The sequence below is a fragment of the Equus przewalskii genome, chromosome 4 (genome assembly GCF_037783145.1).
Source record: "Equus przewalskii isolate Varuska chromosome 4, EquPr2, whole genome shotgun sequence".
Lineage (NCBI taxonomy): Eukaryota > Metazoa > Chordata > Mammalia > Perissodactyla > Equidae > Equus > Equus przewalskii.
In genome coordinates, this window is record NC_091834.1 from 54,314,973 (window position 1) to 54,342,675 (window position 27,703).

At 43.0% G+C, this 27,703-nt stretch overlaps 1 protein-coding gene and 1 long non-coding RNA gene across 5 annotated transcripts in view; one reads left to right on the forward strand and one right to left on the reverse strand.

Annotated features, from left to right (window-relative positions):
* LOC139082829 (uncharacterized) lies at window positions 1–27,694 on the forward strand. Its single transcript, XR_011539095.1, has 3 exons — window positions 1–116; window positions 185–353; window positions 22,336–27,694. It is a non-coding gene; the product is annotated as an uncharacterized lncRNA (long non-coding RNA).
* The window catches only part of RAPGEF5 (Rap guanine nucleotide exchange factor 5), a 348,364-nt gene that overhangs the window by 230,423 nt on the left and 90,238 nt on the right, over window positions 1–27,703 (reverse strand). For 3 of the 4 annotated variants that reach the window (XM_070615912.1, XM_070615909.1, XM_070615908.1), the window contains 2 exons: window positions 19,776–19,928; window positions 19,159–19,242 (listed from right to left, as the gene is read on the reverse strand). The gene's annotated coding sequence lies outside the window, so the exon portion shown is untranslated. Of the gene's footprint in view, window positions 1–19,158; window positions 19,243–19,775; window positions 19,929–21,507; window positions 21,555–27,703 lie in introns of all 4 variants that reach the window. The other variant, XM_070615911.1, reaches the window with a different exon arrangement.

Genomic DNA, 27,703 nt, shown 5'->3' on the forward strand with positions numbered 1-27,703 from the left:
GGATTGGAGGCAGTCTGGGAGGGGCAAAACAAATGGAAATCCAACACTTCTGTTTATGCTCAAATCCTAAAAATACCCTGAAGAAGTGACAATCATCACAAGATCAGCTATGAGAGGTAAAATGCGAGAGGAGAAAATGCCAAAAGAAGGCATTTGCAGGAGGCAACTTTATTTTCTGTTTCAGTTCTGCATTTGTCTTTCTAAGGCAGGACAGATCCTCCATGAGAAGAAAAAAGCAGATGGGATGACAGAATTCTGTGGCTGCGTTTTCCGGAGCATTTAAGAGAGAATTTATGACTCCTCATAGTTACTGTGCGATACGTATTTAGAACAACTTTCTCCCAAGACAACAGGTAATCTTTATAAAATTTCTATCTCTACCAGGAGGGCAGACATATTGCTTTTCTAGCTTTTCTGCCTCTCACTTTGCATATTAATAACCTTGAATATCTACTCAGTGTTCTAAATAATTGAAGCTGCCTTGCTTGAAATCTACTTTGTTACTCTTGGCTAAAAAATGATTAATTCTTTCTTCTCTCTGGACAATTTTCACAGCTTTCTGGAAAGGGCCTTTCTGCTTCAAGATCACATCTTTGGTTCACATTAGATGTCTCTGGAATCAAACTAGAGGTGATGCTGATTTTGCCTTAAGAAACATAACAACATTTGATGGTTTTTTTCTTTCTAGTTTAATCATAGATCAGGCCCAGGAATCAATCAATATTTGTGAAACACCAATCCTGTGCTCAGCACCATGCTAGCTACATATGTGGATGGCAGCATCCATCCCCTCAAAGGGCTCAGAAACTAATTGGGAGAGCCAAAACAATCACATTTGAAAGAAGAGAAAAGAAAGAAATTCAATAGTTGCCAAGCCACACTGTGCCTGCTGTAGAGATGGAAAGATAAATAAGAAAGCGTTCATGCCTTCTGTAGCAGGCGAGTTTGTATTAGGAACTGTTTTCAGGTAAGAGCTTATAGGATTTCCAGAGCTTCAAAGGAAGAGGAGACAAATGAGAGTTGGCATAATCAAGGAAGACATCATAGCTAAGGTATGTTTTGAAGGATGAGAAGGATTTAGACAGACCAGCAATGGGAAGGAAGAAAATCATGGAACTAGAAATGACCAGCACTGTATGATGCACAATGCCAGGGGTTGTCATTTAAGTAATAATCTATGTGAACAATGCCCTTTGACATTTGAAGGACACAACCTGTACAACCATATCCATTGCCCCTGAAAAAGATCGTGGTTCATTCATGGTAAGCGGAAAAAGCAAAACGTGTTGAGTAGTGAAAACTGAGAGTATGCTGGGATGTGTGGGACAGACTAGGTTATGGAAGGTGTTAAAAGTCAGGCAGAGGACACTGGAAGGTGCATGGTAAGCCATAGGGAGTTTGGTATCTTTCTGAGTTGGGAAGGGACATGGTGGAAGCATGTTTTGAGATGGTTAGCCAACAAGCAGGAGGCAGAGTTGCCTGGAATATTGAGAATTAAGATCAGGGAGGCCAGCTTTGAGGTATCATGATGACACCAGGTGAGGTGATGACAACCTAGGCTATCAAATAGTCTAAGCAGGAATGGAAAGGAAAGGAAGAGTTGAACATATTGAAGCAAAACCCAACAAGATTTTGATGTAGAGGATGGGAGATGAAAGAGAATTCACGCAAAGATGATACCTGCTTTCAATGAGCTGCCAGACACAGTTTTGGTGCTCAGTGCCCTTGTCTAGAGTAATAAGATAGTGTCAGATCTTCAGTCTAATAAACTCACTTGCCGTTATTAAAACAAAAAATATTTTTAAATTCTAGGGAACAAATTCTGGGAAACCAAACAAGGGATTTTGTGCTTCGCAGTTCATTGCCGACTCCGTTTGCATCAGGGCCAAACTAATACCCCAACAGGTTGTCAGGAGAAATTATCTTGCAAAACATGTTTAAACTAAAGACAGGATTAAGGCCCTCATCATTTTACAGAATGACCTACTTCAAAGGAAGTCCATTTAAATATAATGGGTGGATTTATACGAGTTAGTAGATTTACCCAGAGCCTATTTGAAACCTTCCCTCCATATTACTTTAATCAATTCACAGGGGAGCCTTTTCTAAATAATTAGATGGAAAATAATAGAGTACTACACGCTTTTATTATTTCCTTTGTACTGGTAAATGAACAGAAGGTAAATAAGTTGGCTGAGATGCATGGAGCAAGTCAGCCATGGCCCTTTAGAGCTGTGGTTCTGGGCTTCAGGCCCGTGCCGAAGACCACATAGTAGTGACTGCTGATTAAATACTACGTTGGAAGACCCCTGAACTTTTCATATAAATTCCTTAAACTAGCAATACTCCTTAGGATTTATGCACTAATAGAAATGATTCATGAGAGAGGCAACAAAGAAACAGCTTCTGTAACAAAATCTTTCCAGAAGAAGCAAAGATAATTGATCTCACTGACAAATCTCCCGCAGAGGTTAAACGGATAGTTGGGTGAGGCTTTGCTAACGCACTCAACGAGAGCCTCATGCCAGATCCATCCTCATTCCAGAACTACGCGGCTTGGGTGCAAATAGTATGCAGAGGGTTAAGGGAGTCCAGAATGCTGAAAGTTACTTAACGTAGCGTGTCCTTAGCATTGTTCTGAGAGTCTCTGAGAAGACCTAAACCTTCTGACAAACACTGTAAGTAAAGGAGAACAGGCTTGGGGTCAATGGTCCTTAGCAGAAGCTTTGCTACACACACAGGGCAGCTTGCACTGTTCCTAAGAAGTTTGCTTCTATTACAGTCTCTTGGACTCCTGTTCAGAATCAACTTCCTCACCCCCATGGACAAACCCAACTTGACAGCAGCTATTGTAGCAGCCCCATAAGGAAATATTTGGCTTAGCCACAGACAACCTATTAAAATCATACAGAGCTGATGCAAACACACCCACCTAACATATAGATATGACACAAGAGCACAAGCTAATAAAAGCCAATAAACATTGAAAGGATTGGGCTTTTGTATTTATGGGAGAAAAAAATGCAGTGTTTGATTTGAAGCAAAGGCATTTACAGAAGTCAGGACTGCGGAGTATCCTTTCCTGTAGGGAGAGGTTCCAAGAATTCGCCAGTGGATGGACTACTCACCCTAGAAAGAACTTGATGCAGTCTGTCAGCTCATTAAATTAGAAACCACAGCAGCATCTTAAACATGAAAGTTTCAGATGCATGCACAGGTAGCCTGAAAGCACGTTGTCTTGGTCCTGGTTTCCCCAGAATCTACACCCTGAAATAAGAATTCTAGAACAAGTAATTTACTTGGGAGATGCTCTGACAGAGCGGGAGAAGAGTAGAGAACTTCAACAGGGACACGAAGGGAACCAATAAAAGGTGCACTATTGGGGCCAGCCCTATGGCCGAGTGGTTAAGTTTGCGCACTCCACTTCCACGGCCCACAGTTTCACTGGTTCGGATCCTTGGCGCAGACATGGTGCCACTCATCTAAGTCACATTGAGGTGGTGTCCCACACAGCACAACCAGAAGGACCTACAACTAGAATATACAACTATGTACTGGGGGTCTTTGGGGAGAAGAAGGAGAAAAAAAAAGGAAGATTGGCAACAGATGTTAGCTCAGGTGTCAATCTTGAAAAAAAAGGTTTAAAAATTTTTTTTCAAAAGGTGCATTATCAAGAAAGATTGAGGGAACTTAATCCTGCTGGAGAACTCTGAAAGCCAATGTAGAGTTATGGGTGTTATCCTATTTGAGGGTGAGGGAGCTGGGGTATATATACTCCAATGCCCATCAATCGTTAGTCATCGATTCCCTGGCTGTTCCAGGTGACACTTCTCTGGCACTGACAGATTAGGTTTCAGGCACCAGAGAAAAACCTCCACACACAGCGAGATGATGGTGGCAGTTTAAAGTCTGGCTGGTGTGTGTAGAGAGATGAGGCTGAGGGGACATGGGCAGGGCATGGACAGACTCTGCCACACACGTCTTCCTCAGCAAATCCCCTAGGCGTTGGGCCAGGAGACAGTTTTTAGGCAAACATGCTCTTTCTCCCAAAGTACATTTTTCTCCCATTTACTTCAGGCAGGTGCCTTTTCCTGTTTTCTGAAGTTGCATGACTGAATAGAGGCAGAGGTCCAAAGGACAAAGTATGTATTAGTTTGCTGGGGCTGCCATAACAAAGTATCAAGACTGGGTGGGTGATGCAACAGAAATTTATTGTCTCACAGTTCTGGAGGCTGGAAGTCCAAGATCAAGGTGTCAGCTAGTTTGGTTTCTCCTGAGGCCTCTCTCCTTGGCTTATAGATGGCCATCTTCCCCCTATGTCTTCAGATGGCCCTTTCTCTGTACACACACATCCTTGCTGTCCCTTTGTGTGTTGTGTCCAAACTTGCTCTTTGTATAAAGACACCAGTCCGATGGGATTAGGGCTCACCCATATGACCTCATTTAACCTTAGTTATCCCTCTAAAGGCCCTCTCTGCAAACACAATCACGTTCTGAAGCACTGGGAGTTAGGGCTTCTACATGTGAACTGGGGTGAGGGGGAGTTCAGCCCATAATAGAGAGTAATTAGCACATTCAACATTTAGATTTCTGCATATTTCTATTAAGAAGGAAAATAGTGTTAACTAGGTTTGAGCAACAATTAACTGGACAATAAAAGTATATGTGGAGCTCCATTGTCTTAAGTTTAAAGAGACCTTTTATGAGTTCCTCAGCATCTCAATGCATGATGTGAGGACCACCAGCAACGGGACCCCTGATGTTTAGCAAATCCTGGCTCTGCTGTACTAAACCCTCACCTCTGTTGAGTGCCTCCTTTGCATCAGGTGCTATGCTCAGCAATCTACACCAATGAAGTGATTCCTGGAGGTTGGGTCATTATTCCCATTTAGCAGATGAGAAAACAGGTTTAAAGAGGCCAAGTAACTGAATTTTTAGCTTTTTATTAAAGCAACTGAGCCTGTCTCCTAACTAATAGGAATGTGAAGGCAAGCTTCACCTATGCTGCAATTTTTATATTTAATTCAACAAATATTTGAAAGGTAAACCTATTAAGCACTGAACTCAGGCTTGGGGGACGGTGGGAAGAGTAGGGTCATTAATAAGACTTTGGGCTTGTCCCAAGAGGCTATGTAGTAGAGAGAGAGGACAAACATACTAGGTAACAGGGAGGAAGAATGCAGCCAATCTCTGTACAAAGCCTCATGAGAACTCAGGCCAAGAGGACATCGGTCCGAGCAAAGAGAACACAGGGAAGCTTGAAGGCGCAGTTGGCACTTGAGCTGAATAAATTCCAGGATGGGGCCCTGAAATGGGCAGATTCACCTACTCTTACTCCACTCTTCAACAGTGTGAACTCACAAAGTTGAATCCGAGAATTGGAGCTCTGAATCCAGGAGCATTTCCATATGGAAGGTTAGTATTTGAGAGCAAGTACATTGCAGTTGAGACACTGCTGTGGGAGCCAGTGTGGTGGAGGTAGAAGATGGCAGCACGTGGGTTCAGCATGAGCTGCAGGTGTGTGCTGTTGACATGCGGCGTGCCTTTATAAAATTAGGTGTGAACATTTAAAAATTGGGAGATTTCTCACTGAACTCCAGATCTGGGGCTGCTTTGGAAAAATCGGAAGACCTGGCCACCTGGCCTTCCCCGCCTGCCCGCTCTGAACAGCAGCTCCTCTGTCGCTAGGTGATGCTCCCTCCACTTGTGACAGCTCCATGGCTCCCTGTTGTCTTGTACCAGCTGACCTCACTCCTTTAAGCTGCCTGCCAGGCCTCTGTAACAGCTGGGATCGTGTCACTTGGTGACTTAGAGAACTAAAAAGTCAACGGGATCTGTGTTTATATCCTGGCTGTACTATTTTACTTGCTGTATGATTTGCCTCTCTATGTCTCAGTTTGCTCATCTGTGAAGTGGGTATAATAGTCTACTCAAATCTACAACAACCACTTAATATGTGTAACTTGCTTAGCACAGCACCTGACCTGCAGAAGCTCTAAATAGAGGTCAGCTCTTATTAGTATTGCTGCTGTTCCCAGGTTTTGTCAATGTGCGAGTTTGTCTCTGGATAATTACCTCCATTAGAGAAAAATGTTAATGGAGGCTGTGTCTTCCATTTGGGGCATATGTAGGACAATTAGTTTTGCATTGTTCCAAAAGCAGTTCTGTAACCCAAACTCAGCCTGGCCATCCTGTACGTGTGTCATAGTCAAAAAAGGCGCCAGGAAATTAATCTAGAAAAGGGGTTCATGGCATCTCTTTAGTACACCAGGTACAAACATTTCTCGTTAAAAAAAGGGGAAAAATCCAATCTCTACTGTACTAAGGATTTATGCCACACGTGCATTAAATCCAAACAAACAGGGCCAGCCTGGTGGCGTAGTGGTTAAGTTCATGCACTCTGCTTTGGCGGCCCAGGATTCACAGGTTTGGATCCCAGGCATAGACCTACACACCAGTCATCAAACCATGCTGTGGCAGGGTCCCACATAGAAAAAATAGAGGAAGATTGGCACAGATGTTACTCCGGGCAAATATTCCTCAAACGCAAAGAGGAAAATTGGCAACAGATGTTAGCTCAGGGCCACTCTTCCTCACCAAAAATAAATAAATAAATCCAAACAAACAAAATTCTACTCTAAGAGATTAGATTGTAGACATTGAAACAACCCTTCGTGATAACACTTTAGACAAGATGAAGGACAGGAAAAGCTTGTTAATACTTCCAACATTTACATACATGAATTATATTTTCATAATTATTCCTCAGCTAATAATAACCTGAGTTTACATTCCTTGAACAGACAGGGACTGATTGCCTGATAAAGGGAGGGGGGTGATAAGGTGCAGGCTGCCGGATTAATCCATGAGGCATTTTGAGTTTGCATGGAATAAATCCTACATGGGATGTTGGAGACAGGTCTCCCTTGACAAGCTGCATAACTGAAAAGTGACCCGACTCAGGATGGGCCCTCCTCTATTCCTTTCCCTACTATTGCATAGAGGCTGAAAGCAGAAGCCAGAGTCCCTGGTTTCAAATTCCACCCCTGCTGTTAGCTACGTGTCCTGAGCAAGTCACTTAACTTACCCAACCTCAGCTTCTCCATCTAAAAGAGGTATTCAACAACGCATCTTACACAGGGTTGTTGTAAGGAGAAAATACACACAAAATGTGTAGCACAGTGCCTGACATATAGCAAGCGCTCAATAATGTTAGCCAGTTATATTATTATTAAAGGTTGGTCTATCACCCCTTTAAACAAAATGCCCAGAATGTTCACCAGTAGTGGAAGGAATTCCGTGTCTCTCTCAAGTTCACTGTCACCTTTGTATCTAGAAGGGAGAAGCCACACTTGTTTTTACCCGTCCAGGGTCATGCAGATTTGTGAAGGTGAAGGGGGTCTGTGGTAGTTGGCCCGGAGCGTCCAAATACATGAAGCACTGTGAAAAAGAGGACAGGGTTGCAGAGTGGAGAAAATGGCAGCAATGGAAGATCTGGGCAGAGGGAGGGGAAGACAGAGGACACTCAGCAGTCCTGCCCTTCATCCCAGCAAAACACAGAAACGTAAATGCGGTTGTTATTGGGCACCCAAGGCTTCATGTGGGTGAGCCAAGATGAACATTTTTGGCATCGTTTTGAATTATTGAGGTAACATTTATGTATAGGGAAGTACGCAGTTGGATTAACATTTCCACATCTCATCTAACAGCAAAGTTTCAAATCAGGTATGGTTAACCAAGTTGAGGGCAGTTTCCCATGACTTAGAAATTAGTAAAATGTACTGCCTTGGTGAACAAGTTTCAATATTTCAATATTCTGGATGTATAACCAGACCTGGGAATAATAGATCCATGAAGACTTTGATTTTTTTCCCCTAAGGTTGCTTGGAGAGCTCCCTCCCTGTCATAGCCAGGATGGACAGACCCTGGAGGGAAACCCTGATGGGTCTCAACAGACGAGCCTGCTTAGTTAATGATTCTCCTCACCTCTCTCTTGACCCAGGGACTCCTGGGCAATTCTGTGGGTGAATTTTATGACTGACACTAATTTATACAGGCTGTAAAGGGTCCTTTTCTACCTTACAGCCTCTTCTCGGGAGAGTGAAGCATAGGAGCTGTAGCAAGAAAGTATAAACTTGAGTAAAGTGCAGGGAAGAGGTGCCTGGGGAAATCTTGGAACAAATGGATCATGTGGGTAAGCGCATTGTTACAGGACTGAATTAAGATGTCAGCACATCAGGACACAGGCTGTCCTTCCAGTGCCAGAGGAAGCCGTCCCTCTGCTGAGAAGCAGCCGGAGACTCAGTAATGAGAGCCTGAGATGCTTGCTGGACAACAAGACGGGGGAGGGGAACTGGTGTCTTGAGAGACGATAATTAGCAACTAGAAGCAAGTGGACGAGGGCAGAGGTGAAAGGACGTGCAGGCGTGTTTTTGATTTTGAATCAAATTTTTTTTTTTTACTTTTCCCTGCTGATGTCTGAAAATCGTCACACTGATGATCATCATGCTTGAATCTACAGTGCTTGATTGACTTATTCAACTCGAAATGGTCATTTTGAGGGCTTTGTAATTTTGTCTTACGTTTCCTTCATATGAGGCGCAGGCATGGGTTTCTCTATTGCAGACAGCCTCCTGTCCAGCTGGGGGTTCTTGGGGGGAATACACCAGGACTTAAGCCAGGATGTCTGAGAAAGGCAGAGAGGGAGCCCTTTACACAGTTCTACTGAGAGACGCAGAATGTGGATTCATGCCACTTACTACAGACTCGGAAAAGCTCTTGAGCATTTGCATTTACTTATGAAACATGCTCTTGATCAGATGACAAATGACATGAACCCTGCCCACAGGTTATTTACCCCAGCAGTGAATGCTCAGAGTGTCTGAGATTCTATTATCATGGAAGCCCCTGTGGACCTCAGGCTCTTTTTCTCTGAATTTAAATAAGCCTGGTGACTTTGCATTTGTCTTCATACATCATCTATTTGAATGACAGACTCATCTTAGCAGCTCTGCTCTGGGCCCTCTGTAAGAGCGGAGGCCACACTAATTGATGAGATCCAGCTCCCTATGCCAAGGGTCAGCAACCTACGGCCCAGGGACCACATCTAGCCTGCCATTTGTTTGTTAAATAAAGTTTTACTAGAACATAGCCATGACCGTTTGTCATGGATTGTCTATGACTGCTTTCAGGCTACAGCAACAAAGTTGAGTAGCTGCAATAGAGACCACCTGACCTGCACAGCCTTGGAATATTTTCTATGTGATCCTCTATGGACAAAGTTTGCTGACTCCTGCTGTGGGGCATGGCTGCTTCTGCAGACTTCACCAGAACACCTGGTAGAGAGCCGGGTGGAGAGGGAGCATGACCCATAAGTGTTCCCGCTCCCCACTGTGCTCAGGGACCTTGCTTCTTACATCTCTCTTCACTCCGACCATAGGAACAACACAATTTTGTTGTTCTTTTATCTTTGACCCTCAGGTCCATAGAGGTGAGTGAATCATGCTCTTAGTCCATAGTGCAGCATCCTTGGTCCATGCCAGGTCCTTGGTTGCTTATTTTACTTTATTTCATTCACCCCCTTCATCTCCAGTCCCCTTCACATCCCACATTCCTCCTCCCCATAGGCATGTCACTCTGAGCGTTTCATATGCATGTACCCTTATAAAATGTGTAATGTCATTGGTTCTGTTTTTGTGCTTTTAATGTACATAAATGATACTGTGCTGTAAATCTCATTTTATTATATTCTTTTTCACAGAAAACCATTTTCATTCAACACCATGTTTTTAAGATTCATCTATGATTCTTGTGTGCATCTAGTTCATTGCTTCTCATCATATCTCAAAGCTTTTAGGGGAAAAGGACAGTAGTTTCTTTTCTCAAAAGGTGGGGAACCTCTAGTGTATGAGTTCTTCATAGCACTTGTGACACAGCAGCTCCCCAGAGAAGAAACAATTCTTTTTTTTTTTTTATTGCTTTTTCTCCCCAAATCCCCCCAATACATAGTTGTATATTTTAGTTGTGGGTCCTTCTAGTTGTGGCATGTGGGATGCCACTTCAATATGGCCTGATGAGTGGTGCCTTATCCATGCCCAGGATCCCAACCGGTAAAACCCTGGGCCACCGAAGCAGATCGTGTGAAGTTAACCACTCGGCCATGGGGCCAGCCCCAAAACAATTCTTTAAAAAGAGCTTGCCACACATAAAACACAATAGGGTTTATATCAATAAATAGGGTCCCTGAATTCTTCACAAACTTGGTATCAAACTTAGTTAGAAGGCAATATTTTTAAATATATTTTATTTTTTTTGCTGAGGAAGATTTACCCTGAGCTAACATCTGTGCCAATCTTCCTCTATTTTGTATGTGGGTCACTGCCACAGCATGGCCACTGACAAGTGGTGTAGGTCACCACCTGGGAACCAAACTTGGCCTGCCACAGTGGAGTAGGCCGAACTTAACCACTAGGCCTCAGAGCTGGCCCCAGAAGGAAATATTTCTGACAGGCATTCAGCATATTCTCTACTAACCACCTCTGATATATCCCTATCAGCTATTTGTGGCCAACCATTCCCAACCACATATTGTCTACATTGGGTTCTGTGTGAAGGCAGCCAAGGTTTGGGATTTCTTAGAAGGTAGAAACTCAGGTAAGCCTATGCCTAAAGAGGCAAGAAAGAGCCAGAATGGTGTTAGTCCCCTGACAGCCGCTGGATCAGCTCCACTACACCCCAGCTGTTAGACAAACCCAACAGGACCTTGTTTTTCTCTTCCGTTCCCTCATCTTGCTCTCTGTCAGGAGGGTATGTTTGCTTCATATCTTCCCAGGCTCTCAGGGGTTGGAGGGTGGGGTGAGCAGAGAATCTCAGCCATTTGCCAGGTAAATGGTGTTCAATCAATGATTTTGTGTTAGACTCAGGCAAGAGTACTCAACTTTGACCAATCATTATTCTCAGAAAATACTGTAAATCGTTTCCCCCTCCAAAGCTCTTAATCTCACCTATCATGAAAATTCATACTTTTCATGTTGCTTTGTATATTGCTAGAAAAAGAACTATGTCTTCCGACATCTGACACTTTTGCAGTATGAGAATAGGCAATAAATGGTAGACTAAAACTAAGGATTTGTGTATACATTTATGGTAATGTTTGAATTATAATGATGTTAATGTTATCTGGCTCCTAATAGAGATCCAGAAAGCTTTTATGGAGTACTTAATGTACCATTCAAATTACTGCTATTTTCTCTCCCTCCCCCCAGTTTCAGGGCCCTCTGAATTCATGTGTCGAGCAGTAAATTGAGAAGAGGCAGTAGGGAATTAAAAAGGGGACCGATCTGCTGCAGGCTGTGGCAGAGTGATCTTTTTCACTGGCCCAGAGGGTGGAGGCTCTGTGGAGGATGGTGGCAAGAGGCTGTACCACAGGGCTTCTGTGTGGACACAGCTGTCTCCTCAGTGCCCCTGCGGGGTCCAGACCAGCGCCAATGGCAACTCTGCTAATTGAAGAAGGGCTCCTGATGGTTCATAATTCACTGCTTTTGTACTCAATCAATACCTCCTTCAACTCAGTTTCCTAAACTTGTGAACAGAATGGCTCGTGGTTGATTTTTTTTTTTATCTGAACAACATTCTCCCACCAAAAAGCACACACACACAAATTCAAGGTTGTCAGAATAAGATAACTCAGGCCAACTCTCTTCCTTTCTATCTCTTTATGAATCTGACTTCTATCCACATGCATCTCAGCATTGCAGACAGACAAACAATTTTTCCAATTCGCAATTAACAGAGCTTAAGAAAATCCCTCTGAAATTTGATCTGGGAAGAGCTATACTTCTAGTTTATAGCTAAAGAGATTGTACGCTAATTAAATTGACTTGCCCATCAGGATTAAAGCAAAAAGCTCCATGAAAGGAAAAGTCTAGAATGCATCAATGAGGAAAGCATGAAACACAACAAAATTCATTTTTTTTTATAAAGATTTTATTTTTTTCTCTTTTCTCCCCAAAGCCCCCCGGTACATAGTTGCATATTCTTTGTTGTGGATCCCTCTAGTTGTGGCATGTGGGACGCTGCCTCAGCGTGGTTTGATGAGCAGTGCCACATCCACACCCAGGATTCAAACCAATGAAACACTGGGCCACCTGCAGGGGAGAACGCGAACTTAAGCACTCAGCCCACGGGGCCAGCCCCACAACAAAATTCATTTAAAAATATGTTTTAGGATAAATAGTTACAATAATAAAGGTTTTCACTCAGGAGATGACTATTTTATTAATCCTAATTAAGTATCTTTTTAAAAAAACCGTTGAGCAAGAGGCTGCTTCGATCCCACGCAGACTCCAGCACTCTTTATGCACGGCCGCAGTCAGCTACGGGCTTGTAGCTCTGCTAAGAAATCTTCCTCCCCTCTCCTGCCTCCATCCCCAACACACATTCCAGAGTTTAATCAACTCCTGTGATAGTGCCTTATGATGTATGATCCACTATTTGTCATCGTCCCACTCACGCTCAAAAGTCCACAAGATGTCCACTGTCATTTTTCTTAGAAAACCAAGAAAATTCCAACTTCTCCTGTCAGCTGGGCCTAATGAACTACAAATTTTTTAGAACTTAGATGATGGGCACATGGGGAGAACCAAATAGCATGTTCCTATATGGACAAACTACACACAGAATACGTTGAATTTTTTAAAATTAAAAAATACACAGAATCTGGGCCAGCCCCGTGGCCTAGTGGTTACGTGGTGCACTCCACTTTGGTAGCCTGGGTTTGGTTCCTGGGCATAGACCTACACCACTTGTCTGTGGCCATGCATTGGCAGTGACACACATATAAAATAGAGGAAGACTGACACAGGTGTTAGCTCAGGGCAAATCTTCCTCAGCAAAACAAACAAACAAACAACCCCCCACACACAGAATCTATAACTATCTCAAAATATCAATTTTAATTAAAAAAAATAAAGTCCTGGGCCAGCCCGGTGATGCAGCGGTTAAGTTTGCACATTCTGCTTCAGCGGCCTGGGGTTTGCCAGTTTGGATCCAGGTACAGACATGGCACCACTTGGCAAGCCATGCTGTGGCAGGCGTCACACATATAAAGTACAGGAAGACAGGCACGGATGTTAGCTCAGGGCCAGTCTTCCTCAGCAAAAACAGGAGGATTGGCAGCAGTTGTTAGCTGAGGGCTAATCTTCCTCAATAAATAAATAAATAAACAAATAAAGTCCTAAATTGTGAGTCAGAATTTTTATGAAGGTAAAGCTGTAAATATACAAACAACATTTTTCGCATTTGCTTTTTAAAATGTACTTACTGAATTCACCTATATCTACACCTTAACACATTTTCTAAAGGAAATAATAAGCCACATTACTTCTCCATTACCTAACACTTTCAGATTTTGAGTTGCAAGGTCTCTTAAAATTTTCAAGGTTGTATTAGGTTTCAGAAGGATTGGCCTAAATTGAGAGGCAACATGAGAGACAATAAAACATTTTTGTCTTTGTGCCTGTTGACACTGCTTAGGGTAAAAGCCATGAGGCTGTTTTGTCATACTCCTCTCTGTCTCCCCATTCTGCCTTGTTTCTACCCAGAACCCTTTGTTTTTCTGTCCTTACTGAGCTTGTGCAGAAAAACAAAATATATGTGTGAAATTCACAAGCAGTGAATAGTTAGCATAGTGCTTGGAGTTGGGTGGGAGACGAAAGGTTTCTTTAGCATTAACTGCTATGAAGGAAATACTTCTTTGACTCTGACTTAACCTTAACTCTTAAAGGATATTAGCTGGTAACTTCTATTAGGCTCCCAGCTGTACCATCTGAGGTAGGGCCCAAATGTCAGGGGAATTTAGAACCCACATTGAGTTTATAAGAATATTTCCTTTTAATATTCCTTACTTAGATTATTTGCCAGCAGGTGTGGTAATTGAAAGGCTGTGACTAGCAACCTGTTCTACATCAGGATGCTGTAATGGATTCTACTTTCCTTAGAAATCAACATACGTGTATTGAATGCCATTAATATCTGAATGGTAAATTACCTTCAAAGTTGCTAGAACGTAAGCTTCTGGAGGGCAGGGATTCTTATCTGTTTGTTCACTAACGTATCTCAAGAGACCAGAATAGTGATTGCTCATGTTAAGTGCTGAATAGATATGTGCTGGTCGAATGAATGAAGTTGGAAGATAAAGTTCAGCTGGGTGTATTAGGAGTCTGTGTCGGGAAGTAGGAATAATGAGGCAGTTAGAATCAACCAGGAAAAGAGATGCCATTGGCTCCTAATAGATATTAATCTCTTGAGAGGGCTGGCTTTTCAAAGGGGTTAGATTTTCCTTTCAAATATGACTGACTCACAGAAATGCTGCCTGGCAAAGGAGAGATTACAGAAGCAAAAGCAGTGACATTTAAATCTGATGTCTGAACTTCTCTAATTTTAAAATTCAGCTAATGATGGTCTTTTCCCAATTTACAGAAAATAATCAAGTTGGTGAATACTGTATTTCTAATTTTGAGTTTCTCTTTAAAAAACTTTTTCTTAAAAACTATGAACAACTACAGCTTGGGTATGTGAGAAACTACCATGCAATGGCTGATTTTTTCTCACAGAGCTCAGCTAGATCAGTGTGACACCCAGGCTTCACCACCTGAACATGTCTAAGAACAGGAGAGCCACTTTTGCATTGTCCTGACCATCAGCAGCCCAGAGATGAGGGTCCTAGGATATAGCCCCTGTTCAACCCACAGCAAACCATGATCTTTGAAAAGTCAGGGTCTCTTTGTATCTCAATTTTTTTTTCCTGGTGAGGAAGATTGGCCCCACGCGAACATTGTTGCCAGTCCTCCTCTTTTTGGATTGTCCCTGAGTTAACATTTGTGCCAATCTCCTTCTATTTTGTATGTGGGATGCTGCCACAGCATGACTTGATGAGCAACGTGTAGGTTCGTGCCCAGGATCTGAACCCATGAACCCTGGGCCGCCAAAGCAGCACACGAACCCAAACACCATGCCACTAGGCCAGCACATGTATCTCAATTTCATCATCTGTAAAATGAGCTTATATCCATCTATTCCACTTATTTCCCAGAGTTCTATGAGAATCAAGAACTTGAAACAGTCATTATATGAAAACCTTTTAAAAACTATAAGATAAACAAAAAATACAATCAAGAAATGTGTAGTGTGGTTGAACCTATATATTGGCACAACACTTCACTCTCATTCCTGCCCTTACAACTCAGGGAAGTAGAATATTCTGATTCATGTCTTCTGAAAGATTCATGTATATAATCGCCTGCCTTCTACAGCTCTGATGAAACCTGGAGAGCTCTGGTGTTAGAGAAGGCAGGTTTGGCTCAATATTGGTCTGTCGATTAGTAGCTACTCCCCAAATTAAACTCTCTCAGCTCCAATTTCTCCAACTGTAACACGGGAATGACGAGCTGTTACAAAGTAAATGTAAAGTAAACAAGAGTTGCTATAAAGTGGATGAGAACTATGTGCAAGTGATTCGTAACAGGAACAATAACAATGTACGTTTGCATATTAGTGTCCTGCAGATGTGAGATTCAAACTCAGGTTTAATTTCAGACAGAGTCCTCTTGTCTTTATTCCAGAGTTAGATTTGTTCTGAGATAAACTTGATGTTTATCCCACGTGTATGGAGAAAATGTCTGTGACATTTTGGCATATCAAGTGGCATGTGCCTTATTAAAATATCATCCCTAAGGCCTCACCCCTGAAACAAGTTGTAATTAAAGAGACAATTTAGAGAATTCTTTGTGCCCTTGGGTCGTTAAGCTGCCTTCTCAGTGCCAGTTTTGTTTACAGCAACCTGTGTTAGGGCTAATATTGGCCGCCGGGTTTCCATAAACAACATCGGAAGCTGTAGCTCCTAATTAAGTTCACAGGTCTTCATGCTGGAAGGATCAGACTGCCCTGTTGAATAGATCTGGCGACAGGCTGTCCACAGCACTTCTGTTACCTGCCCTTTCATCTCTGCCTCTCTTTGTGGGCTGCCCTAACTCCCTGCAGAAAAAGACTCCGTATTGCCAGCTTCCTGGTGCTCACCTTTCTCCGTAGAACATGTCTACATACACGAAGCTTCTAATTTAAAAAAGAAGAAGAAGGCGGCTGTTTTCTGGAAGAAGTGAAATACTTTACTGGCCCTGGGGAGGTGGAGAGAGTGGGAAGCATATTTTATTCCTGTATGCTGCTGCTAAACTATTCCTCCTAATTTTCATATCTTCACTTGTGGGTGAAGGTACAAAGGCAACCTACTGCTTTTTTTTTTTTAATTGTCGTAAAATATACATCACATACGATTTGCCATCTTAGCCATTTTTAGGTGTACAGTTCAGTGGCATTAAGTACATTCACGTTGTTTTGCAACCATCACCACCATCCATCTCCAGAACTTTTCCATCTTCCCAAATTGAAACTCTGCACCCATTAATCAATAACGCCCCATTTCCTGTTCCTACTATCCCCTGTATCCTATGATTTACCTTCAGTCTCTATGAAGCTGACCACCCCAGATACCTCCTATAAGTGGATCATACAGTATTTGCACTTTTGTGTCTGGCTTATTTCACTTAGCATAATGTCTTCAAGACTCATTCATGTTGCAGAACATGTCGGAATTTTACTTCTTTTTAAGGCTGAATAACATTCCGCTTTGAGTATATACTACAGTTTGTTTATCCATTCCTCCATTGATGGGCATCTGGATTGTTTCTATCTTTTGGCTATTATGAATAATCCTGCTATGAACATTGGTATACAAATATCTGCTTAAGTCTCTGCTTTGAATTCTTTTGGGTAAATTATATACCAATTCTCTGGTAATATACCCAGTAGTGGAATTGCTGGATCATATGGTAATTCTACGTTTCATTTTTTGAGGAACTGTTATACTGTTTTCCACAGCAGCTGCACCATTTTACATCTCTACCAGCAATGCACAAAGGTTTCAATTTCTGTACATCCTCATCAACAGTTGTTTGTTATTTTCCGTTTTTTCGATAATAGCCATCCTAATGGGTATGACATATCTCATTTTGGTTTAATTTGCAATTCCCCAATGATCAGTGATGTTGCACACGTTATTGCTTTTGAACCAGATATAACTCATTGGCTGGATAGTCAAGGCCCCGTAGCACTTCCTCACATCCTGTATGAGCCTGTACCCTCTCCACTTAGCTTCCCACTCTCCGGTGTTCTGCTGGTGTCCCTCTGCCTGCCACCGCTTGGCTCAACCCAACAGAAGCCAGAAGGCAGGGGGACTTTTAACTTCGTAGAAATCGGCCTCCCAGGATGCAGAGCAGGGCAGGGTAATGGAGAGACTATATGTGGAAGTCCCCCCAATGGAAACTATGTACGATTCCAATATTTTAATGACGACTTTATGTTCACCACAATATGTAGGACAATGATAGGCTCATGGTAGAAAATAATGCTGATAAACTTGAATTTTTTTTTGCCTGAGTTAAAGCAGAAGTCAGAATTAAGCTTGTGAACTACCTATTTTACCCATGGCTTCAAATAATTAATATGGGTAATCGGTTATAGACCCATCCCTGCCATGATAGACAATTGTTTTGCCTTTCCAGCTATCACAAGGGCCATACCATCAACCCCTCCTCTCACCATCAATGCCCAGGGTCAATAAATGGATAATTGTTGAAGGTAGATGATAGGTACATAGTCTCTCTACTCTTGAATGCATTTGAAATTTTTCCTAATAAAAAGTTTATTAAAATAAATATACCAGGCCCTACCATCTGTATTTTGTGTTGGGTAATTAATTTGGAATTTTTGGGTAATTGACATTGGATTTGTTTTTTTGTTTGTTTTTAGTTATACAATTAATTCTGCAATGACTAATGCTTAAGGCATTTTCTATGTCAATGACATAAACATAAATTATATTATAGGTCACTTATATAGTCATTTTAAGTTGTGCCTCTTACTTGGTGAGTATACAAAATAACATTTAGATAGCATTTAAATACCTCCTATAATTACACTGAAAAATCTTTCTCCGAGTTACTGAAATCGGTTGCGAATTTTGCTTCCAGATACAAAAAGTACTAGAAAAGTAGCCAAAAAAGAGACATGGACTCAACATGCTGCCAAAAATAATAATAGAACTTTAAATGTTAAACGGTTTTTTAAAAGCTCTTCTCTGGATTGAAATGCATTTACTCAAGTTGTTTTTCCCTCCATCCTCCTGTTTCTCATTATAGAAGTGCTTTCCGGCTGACTTCCTGATCAGCTGGGGGGGGGCCCAGTCCTACTGAGTCAGCCGAGTGCAGCTGTTTGGTTTGAACGTGTGGAACTAGTGGAAACCAAGGTGGAGAGTGGAATAGGGACCGAGCACTTTGGGACACTTTAAACTGGAAAAAAATTGAGCAGAAGTATTGAGTTGCTATCGTGAGGGAAGTTGATCGACCTTTATCTTTTGTAGGCAACATGAAATGTACCAAATGACTGAGGTCAAAATTGGTCTATTTGCTTTGTTTCTTTGGTCAAAACTGAGAAGATCAAGGATTGTTCTCTGGTTGGCATCATGTTCTTCTGTACACAAGTTATTTTCTGTTACTAGTGGTTTTGCAGGCCATGCAAGGGGTAAAGGACAAGAGTTAACATTTCCGTCGTCACTTAGAAAAATGTATCAGGATATTTCATTCCAAGACATCACCCTAAGTCTGGCTGTCCCTATTCACGTGCCCAAAGGAAAACTGGCAAGGGCGTCAAGACACTGTATTGAGTATAGTAGTTTCCCTGGTCCAACCAGTTCAGCCTGGATCCTGGCAATCCTCAGCCAGTGTGGACCACTTCGTGCAGAAGGCCACTCAGGGCTTTCCTTTAGGGAAGTCAAGTCTAGGTTTCATTCAGTTTCCCCAATTTTAGGAAGATATATTTAATGCCACAACTTCCAAGCAGTCAACACTAGTGCCTGCTTTTTGAGACTTTAATAATAAAAAATTAAATTAAATGAGGCAATGTATGTAAAGTCCGTAGCAGTATCCAAAACACGGCTAACGTCAAGAAATGTTAGCTCTTATTGATGATTATCCTCGCCATAAACATAGCAAACGTTGTTCTAAATTACTTATTCATTCATTTAGGCTGCAATTATTGAGCACCTACTGTGTGTCAAGCTCTGTTGTTGGTCCACAGGGATGTAGCCGTGTATCAGTGAGGCCAGGTCCCTGCTCTCATCAAATGCACATGCTATGGGAAGGAAGACAGACAATAAATTATCAAACTAAATAATTTCATTTAACAGTCGCCACAAATAAAATAAAATAAGACAATGGGATGGAGAGTGACTGAGGGGAATGGGATGAGGAGGGAAGTTGACTTAGATTGATTGACCAAGAAAAGCTTCTCCAAGGATGAGACTTGGATGATAAAATGGAGCCTGCCATGTGAAGATTCAGAGGGGGAGCACCACAGGCAGAGGGAGCAGCAAGAGCAAAGGCCCTGAAGTAGACCCCACCTCAACACTGGCTGCATTATCATATGCAGAGGATGCAAAGCTAAGTGCCTTTTTGCTGTCATGTTAACAGTTTCTACTTTCAAGGCATCTAAGTACTCAACCTGCAATCAGAATAAACTGCCACCAGGAGAGTTGTGGTCCTTTGATAAGAACTAATCCATTTGTACAAACAGTGTGGACATTTTAGTTTAACCAAGCATGAGACTGACTTCTTGAATCAGCATTGCTTAATGTCACTATTGCACATTTCACTAGGAAAACCCACCTTCGATTTGGGTACCAGGCCCATGACTCATTGCTTCTCAAGTTCATAGACCTAAGAATCACATTATGAGATGGGATGGCTCCTGTTCTGCCAGCGACCTGCTGGAAGCTCTTGAATAGGCAATTTAGACTTGCTGGGACTTAGTCTGTTCATCTACAAAGCAAAAAGAGTGGGTTAGACCAGTGCATCTAAAACTTTAACGTGCTTTCCAATCCCCTGAGGATTTTGTTACATGTAGACTCTGATTCAGTCGTGGGAGGTGGGGGTGGGTTGGAGGGGGAGCCTGAGGTTCTGCATTTCTAACCAGCTCCCAGGTGATGCTGATGTTGCCAGTTCTTGGACCATGCTTTTGAGTAGCAGGAGTTTAGATTATCTCTAAAGTGCCTTCCAGCTCTAAATCTAGGACTCTGTGTTCTAGGATTACTATGACTGGAACATCAAGTCCTTGATATAATCTCGATCACCTAAAGATCTGTGATAACCAAGACTTAGGTGAACTTCTTGCAATACCCAACCTGTGCTTCCTTCTGCTTGTCCAACCCTTGCAAGTCAAGGTCACTGACTCACATCAGCTACCTCCTACTGCAACACCTATGCATCTTAGGGCAGAGAGCGGTGAAACTCCTTATCACTGATCAACTCAAATATGATGAAGTGAGGACGCTTCAATTTGCTAAGTGTGCCAACATTCAGGCTGGGATGGAATGGTTAGTTTCCCAGAGTAGGCAAGAATAAAGGAGCATAATATTTTAATTTACATTATTTAATTAATGAATGCAATCCTTGGGTGAGGTGTTTTAAAAATTACACAAAATTTCATGTACTTCTGGAAGTTTAATGAAGGATGTTATTGCTGATTTTACCTTAATTACCCCTGCTGATTTTCACTTTGAGGGGGTTATTAGGCAGGTAAAAAGCTAGATTCTTACAACTGAAAAATCCCTCAACTCTTCTCAGCAAGATCAGTTGCCACTTTAGCTTTTTCTCTCCGAAAGAGAGACTGAGGTGGGTGGTTTCCCATGTCTTGTCAGAAGATCTATCTCTAACGGGCAATGTGAGGGGGAAGCATGAAGACAACTCAGGAAATTACTAGTTCTTGTTAAAGACACTGCTCCATTATTTACAGTAGGGAAGAAAGAGGGCTTGATGAGACATCCTGTAATGGTGATAATGATGGCTCACAGTGAACGTCGCCACAGAGTTTTCAAAGTGTTTTCAGGAGGTAACTATGGTTATCACCATTTTATGACCAAGGAGACTGAAGGCTAAAGAGAGCTACAAACTGATGACTGGTTGAAACAGTGTCTGAACTCAGATCTTCTATGTAGTATAATTTTCAGCATGTGGCTAATGCTCTAGTTATAGAATATTAACCCAGTCTTTGCCAACTTTCTCAAGTTCACAGAGCACAGCACGTGGAGGAAGAATAAGAATCCGTCCAGTCCTGTTGGGTCTCAGAATGACATCCTCCATTGCCAAGCCCAGGACTTATGATTACCTTTACTGGCTTATTAGGACCACAAAAATCTATATTTCCCATCAGATGTGCTCCCCTATACAGAGTCCCCTGGGGATAGATTGAGCCTAGCCAGGATGTCAGTAAATGACATAATGGAATTAACTGGCATTTCATTCATCCTTCAACATTTCTTTTCTCAGACATCAGTCCGAGGGATCATAGTGTCATGGGGCATCCATCAAAGGAGAAGCAAAAAAATGAAATATGACTTACATTCCCTAATCCTTCTCAGGCCATGCAGGGAACTCCCTGGTGTGCAGCTGATCATTTCAGAAAAGATACCATAAATACTGGTTAGTTGGTTCCTGCCTTTTCAATTGGCTTTTATATATTTATATTTGCTACAAAGGAATATTCCCTACCTGAAGTGAGTGAGCATACATTTCCAGACAGATGACATCATTGACTATTACTCACTGACAAGCAAGGTCTCTTAGAAAGAGCTAGTAGGAAACAATTAGCAGAGGACATTGAACATGCGTCTTGACAAAGAATTGAAATGGGTCACAAGAAAGAGAAGTATTTACATAACCATAATTTTTATCTCTTGTGGGCTCCTTATATGATTCACAGGCACCACAACAAATATTTGGAAATGCTTAAAATACATAGATAGGCAACAATATTAATAGAGAGCAAAGCCTGGGCTAGCACTGCTTTTATTGACTTTCCAAACAGAGCAGGCACTTGTAACTTACAATTATGTCTGTAGGTGAGAGTCTCTGTTAATGCTATCATACAAAACATCTAAAAAATTAATTTCAACCCAAATGAACCAGACCAAATCACAGGACAACATCCAGCATGATATACGGTTGAATATCCCAGTTCCAGATACAGTGGAAAGCCAACTATTGATAGAAACACCAGGATTTATTTCCTTGTTTCTCTTTTCTTCTTGTTTTTAACCAGTCCTTTGTCCTCACTAAGATAATACTGGATTTTACAGGGGGCATGCTAAATTCAATGGAGGCCCTGGCAAGAACTAAACTGGCGACACTCACCTACCCGTTCTCTCCTCCCCTTCCCTATGGGCCTTAGCTGAGGAAAATGGCGACTACACAGAGCTTCCAGATGGCGGTGGGATTCTCCGAGGAATCCCAGTCTCATGCTGCCAGTGGGTCGTCCCTGCCACACCTATTCTTGCGTATGATGAGAAGCAGCACCTGAGGGCAGCTTCGGATGGAGTGTGGGGAGCTGACTTCCTTCCTCTTTTGCCGACTCCGAACCTGAAGGTGATGACCACCTCACATTTCTGCTGAGACACCAACTAGAGTTTACGACCACTTCCTATTCAATTTTTTGCTGGGGTTAGAGAAAGTGTGTGTGGGGGGCTGGGCAGGGGTGGGGGAACGGGATGAGCTATATGGCAGAGATGTGGGAAATGTCCTGGCAAGGTAGCGAACTTGAGAAAAAAGCAGAAGACATTTGGACCTGGCATCCTGTTTCCTTACCCCCACAGCTTTCTTCTCCTCATTTTCTCAAAGGATAACAACTACTTGTTCAGACCTAATATAGGGAGCTGGGTCCCCACAGCTGCCCACTCTCCAAATGGCCAGTGGGCATTGACATCCACAGCAGTCAAAGTCTTGAGACAAGGGAATCCTGGTACCAGGGGGATGTTCTCCCATTGCAAGGACCTGGATTCCCTGCCCTCCCACCCGGGCTCAACCTCATTTAATCTGGTTCTAATTATAAAGACACTTTCCCAGAGAAGTAGCAGCATGAGGGAATGGTGCTCCTTCTCAAGACTTTGGCCTCCCTTTCTTGATTATAACAGTGGACAAAGGACTCTCTAACACCAGATAGGCCTTTGAACACCCCTTCTGGGCTACAGAAAACAGATCTAGCTTGGTGAGAAGGGCTTCCTCCTCACACATGAGCTCTCGCAGACAGCCACAGAGAGATTCTGTGCAGTACCACCCAGTGTCTGCACACTTCTAGAAGCCCCAGGCAAGAGGGAAAACGTGTCTGGAAACAGTCAGCTTTCCAGAATTGAAGCAGCTGTGAAGAATTTCTGCTGCAACTCTTCACCCTGCCTGGTTGCAGGCTGCTGACTCGTGGAAATGGAACCACCATCAAGTGCGAATCAGAAAGAAGTGACTCTTGGCCCAGGAAGACCTGATGACCTATTCAAGTTCATTCAAGCATCTCTTGGCCCGTATGCCCTATTTTTACTTCCTCCTCTTGCTTATCTTGGGTAATCTAGAAAGGAGCTGAGAGACATAAATAATGTTTCTGATAATGGAGATCTGGGACCCAATTGGCAAGGAGAGGCCTGATTCAATCCAGGCTGAGTCAGAGATGATAGGCAAGGACAGCAGGCATCTGCAAGGACTTGGGCAACTCATTAGGGGGGAATTTTAGGAAGAGAAGAGAGAGAAGGGGCGGTGAAAACTGGTGCCAAGGAACAAGAATGACTCTACCACTGCACCAAACCAACCTTTCACACCACATGGCTGTGTTTGGAGACACACACACACAGAGCCAAATTCTGGTTGATAGGAATAGTGGGCAATAGGGCTTTTTCTATGTTTGGGAAAGGAGGGACTAAATACCATTGCCAGCTAAGTTTCATTTCAATAAACATTAATTGGGCACCTATGAGGTCCCACACAGTGTGATCAGAGATAAGAGAGAAATGAGAGAGAAACAGTCTCTATTCCCAGCCTAGGAACTGAGCTTTATAAGCTAGAACCCCAGATCCATGTAGTAGCTCCTAGCAAGTAATCCATGTTCTTGCACAAAATGAGAAGAAAGCAATGGTCTGAGTTACAGAGCAGAGAGCCTGGCTCAGGAGCAATCCAGCATCCTGCTCAAATGGGAGCCCAGTCCAACCCCAATCGAGTGGAACTTGGGTACCAGGGTGCCCAAGGCTGTGCTTATGGTTACTTTATCAGTCACTTACAAGTAGGTACTTAGGATACATCAGTGACTGAAATCGTGAGCCAAACAGGAAAAACCTCTGCCTTGTGGGGTTTACATTCTTGGCGGAAGAAACTGTTCATAAGTAATAGTCATTCATAAGACTCAGTAAATTATGTGGCATTTTAGAAGATGCATGTATGGAAAGAATGAAAAAGTAGAGTAGGGTGAAGGGGTCAGAGGTGCAGCAATTTAAGAATAGGGTGCTCAGGGTAGGTCTCTTTGAGAAGGTGACGTCTGAGCAAGGACTTGGAGGGAGGACGTCCACTTGAGGAGCAGACCTGCGAGTAAACCCAGGGCCTCCTCAATGGGGGTCGATCAGGCTGGCGAGGGCCTCCCACTCTGCAAAGGGAGGGCCGAGAAAGCAGGCTCTGTGCACTCCTCTCCTCGTCTGTTCTCCATTTACAGGGCCTGGTACTTAGGAAATACTCAATTAAAATCCAGCGATGAGGCACATTCCGGAACAGCATCTTAGGCCTGCTCTGGTTAGGGCCCTTTTCCTGGGCCACACAAGTCCCTGGTAAGACCCTGAATATAGAAAAATTGATGATGCACCATTATAACAAGAGAGGACACTGGACAAGTCCTGAAAAATAATCGCCTCTCTTCATATTCTTGGATTACAGTCCCTGCATAAATGCTCCGGTGGGATGGCATACCCCAAACCCAATCAATGAAGAGACACATCGTAAACAGTTTTCTGTCCTAAGATTGTGATGTAATCTGGCCAAAAGCACAGGTCCTAATAATATTCCAGGGTAATCGTCTTTGGCTCCTCCCTGTATCAGACACATCTATGCCTCCACAGATGTTCTCTGCCTCACCTGTGTCCCAGACCTTCGGCCACTTGCTCTGCTGCAGCAGCCATGGCGGAGACTGATTCTGCCAGGGCAGCAGTCAGGTCAGCCACCTGAGGCCCGGGGTCTCTACCATCTCTGATTCCACGTAGCCCTGGGCCACAGGGCACAAGATCTGCATCACATCCTGGCCAGGTGTTGCAAAGAGAAGTTCAGGGGGCTGGCGGAAGGGCGCAGGTAATTATACCCTGTTCCTCCCTCTCAAGGCCCGGCCCGTTCTGAGAGCAGAGAACACACAGCACATGAAGAAAAACGGTAAGAATTCTGCTTGTTCCCCTGGTCACGTGCCTCCCAAGTGTATTTCAAATGTCTTTGTTCTATGTATAAGATGCGGCCATAAAATTTCAAGATTAAGTTCCACCCGCGAGTCTCAATGCTTCAAGTTTTTCAACAACAACAAATACAAGGGACTCAGACTCCTTCCAGGGAAAAAGACCATGTGATTTCTTTCACTCCTGGAGTCTATTTTAAAATTCCTACCTCTCACTAACCCTCTGCACCCCTCTCCCTGTAGGAAATGAACAATAAATGACGCACTCTAGGTGAGAGGCACTCTCTGACAAAAAGATACACCATTAAGATACGAACTGCCACCATGTGTGCACGCGTGCGCATGTGTCATTTCCAGACTCACAAAAGCCTGCTAACTTTTAAGCTCTGTTTTGAATTTTTTTCAAACTCAGATAATTTTCCAGATTTTATTCAGCTGAGTTCCTGGAACGCGCTTCGTTTCTTCCTTCGTGGACCAGCAAAGGCAATTTTCAGAACGACTCTGGCAGGACTGTTTCTCTGATGTGTTTCTTGCCCGAGAACTGTTCGCCTCCCTAGGAGCTGAATCTCACTCTTCCATGCCGTGATAAAGGTTGGTGAGAGTGAAGACTTGGTCTTTTGCACAAGAAAATAATAGGAAATCTACTTTTCACAACACGTTCCCTTCACTTGGTGCAGGCTCCCAGCTTCATGTGTTTAAATTGGACGTTTTTCGTGAAGTTTCGATGCCTTGAGGCTCACCACTGCACTCCTGCGGGTCTGGCCTGGACTCAATGAATATTCCTTTGTAGGGCAGAAGAGGAGGAAATAACTCTGCTCTGAGAAGATATACTTTTGCAGGCCTCCAGGGGCTAATTACGAAGTCCTGCTATGGAACAGGAGCGTCGCCTCCCAGGCCTCCTTCCAGGCAAGCTGGTTTATGGAGAGGATCTAAGAATAAGGCTGTGTGGAGAGGTTTCAGACAGGGATTCTGTGCTCACCTTCAGCACACATGGCTCCATGGACACTCCCCTCCCAGCCATAGCTTAGGGTTATCTCCTTTGTACAAAGAATAAATTTGAAACTCCTTAGACTGGCATCCAAGACCCTTTGTAGACTAGCTGCAAATCACTTCTTGGCCTTTAATTCCCTCCCCTGAGCCACCCTCCTCCATGAGCAGTACAGCCATCCCAGAGCAGACTCCAAATCTCTCATCTCTTATTTCCCATGTGCCTGACTCTGGCGCTTTCCTCACTGAGATCCTGCTACCAGAAAGCATTGCTCTCACCTTCTGAAATTATTCCCACCTTTCCAGGCTCAAATTAAGTGGCATCTCCTCCAGGAAGCCTTCTCAGATACTCCTTCCTACTTAGAATTCACTTTTGGCCTTCACTCCCTCCACGCTCTGTGCCTCTTATTGGACGTATTCATGCAGATGTCTGGGGCAATTAGGAAAAACTGGGGCAAATCACACACAGCCAGTTTGAATTTCACCCCCCTTTTTTAGGAGCGAGGTGAGATGCTTGGGAGAGTGAAACACGATGGAAGCAAAGCAAAGAAAGGCTGGTGGGTTTGAAGGGGACAAAGTGTTCCAAGATATTCCAGCATACTTAGGGATGCAGTCTCCGTGTGAGAGCCAGAGAAGAGGACCAAGGTTTTAAAACCCAAGGCGTGGAACAAGAGCTGAACTTTGATCTGCATCTATGTTGGTGGTGATGTTTCACGAATAGCTGTAGCGAGAAGCTGCCTTACACAGGAAGTGCTGTCCAGAATTCTCTGTGTCTCTGGGGTGGTAATAGATTGGGGTGGCAAGAGCACTTATCACAGACAGAATGATGGCTCTTGTCTTTGCACCTGTCTCATTCACTTGGCTTTGAGCATCTTGAGGGCAGGGATCAAGTCTTACTCATTTTGATACCTCCCACATACTGGTACTCAATAAATAATGGTTAGAAAATTGAATTGAATTAAGTTGAATGAGCCCTGGTAAAGGTTTCTATCCTAATGGTCTCTTAAAAGCATCCATAAAAAAACTAGACTCAATTTTACATAGCTTTAAGAACTCTTACTTAGCTTGAATCAGCTTCAAGGAGGGAAATGTTTCTTTCAAACAGGTATGTTTGTCTGGAAATATAAAACCACCCAGTGGAAGGGGCATTCCTCTGAATCATTATCTAAGCCCTCAGCAATTCAGTCTAGCTTTGGCCCAACAGTATGAGGGGTTTTCTCTGCATTCTTTGCTTTGAAATGTAGGTTCATTTTCAAATGTTAAAAAAATTCTGATACAGCAAATTTGTGTCCATAATTGGGGAAAATAAAAGTATGCACACGTATGCAAAATAAAAATATTCATGCCACCCAAAGATAAATGCTTTATC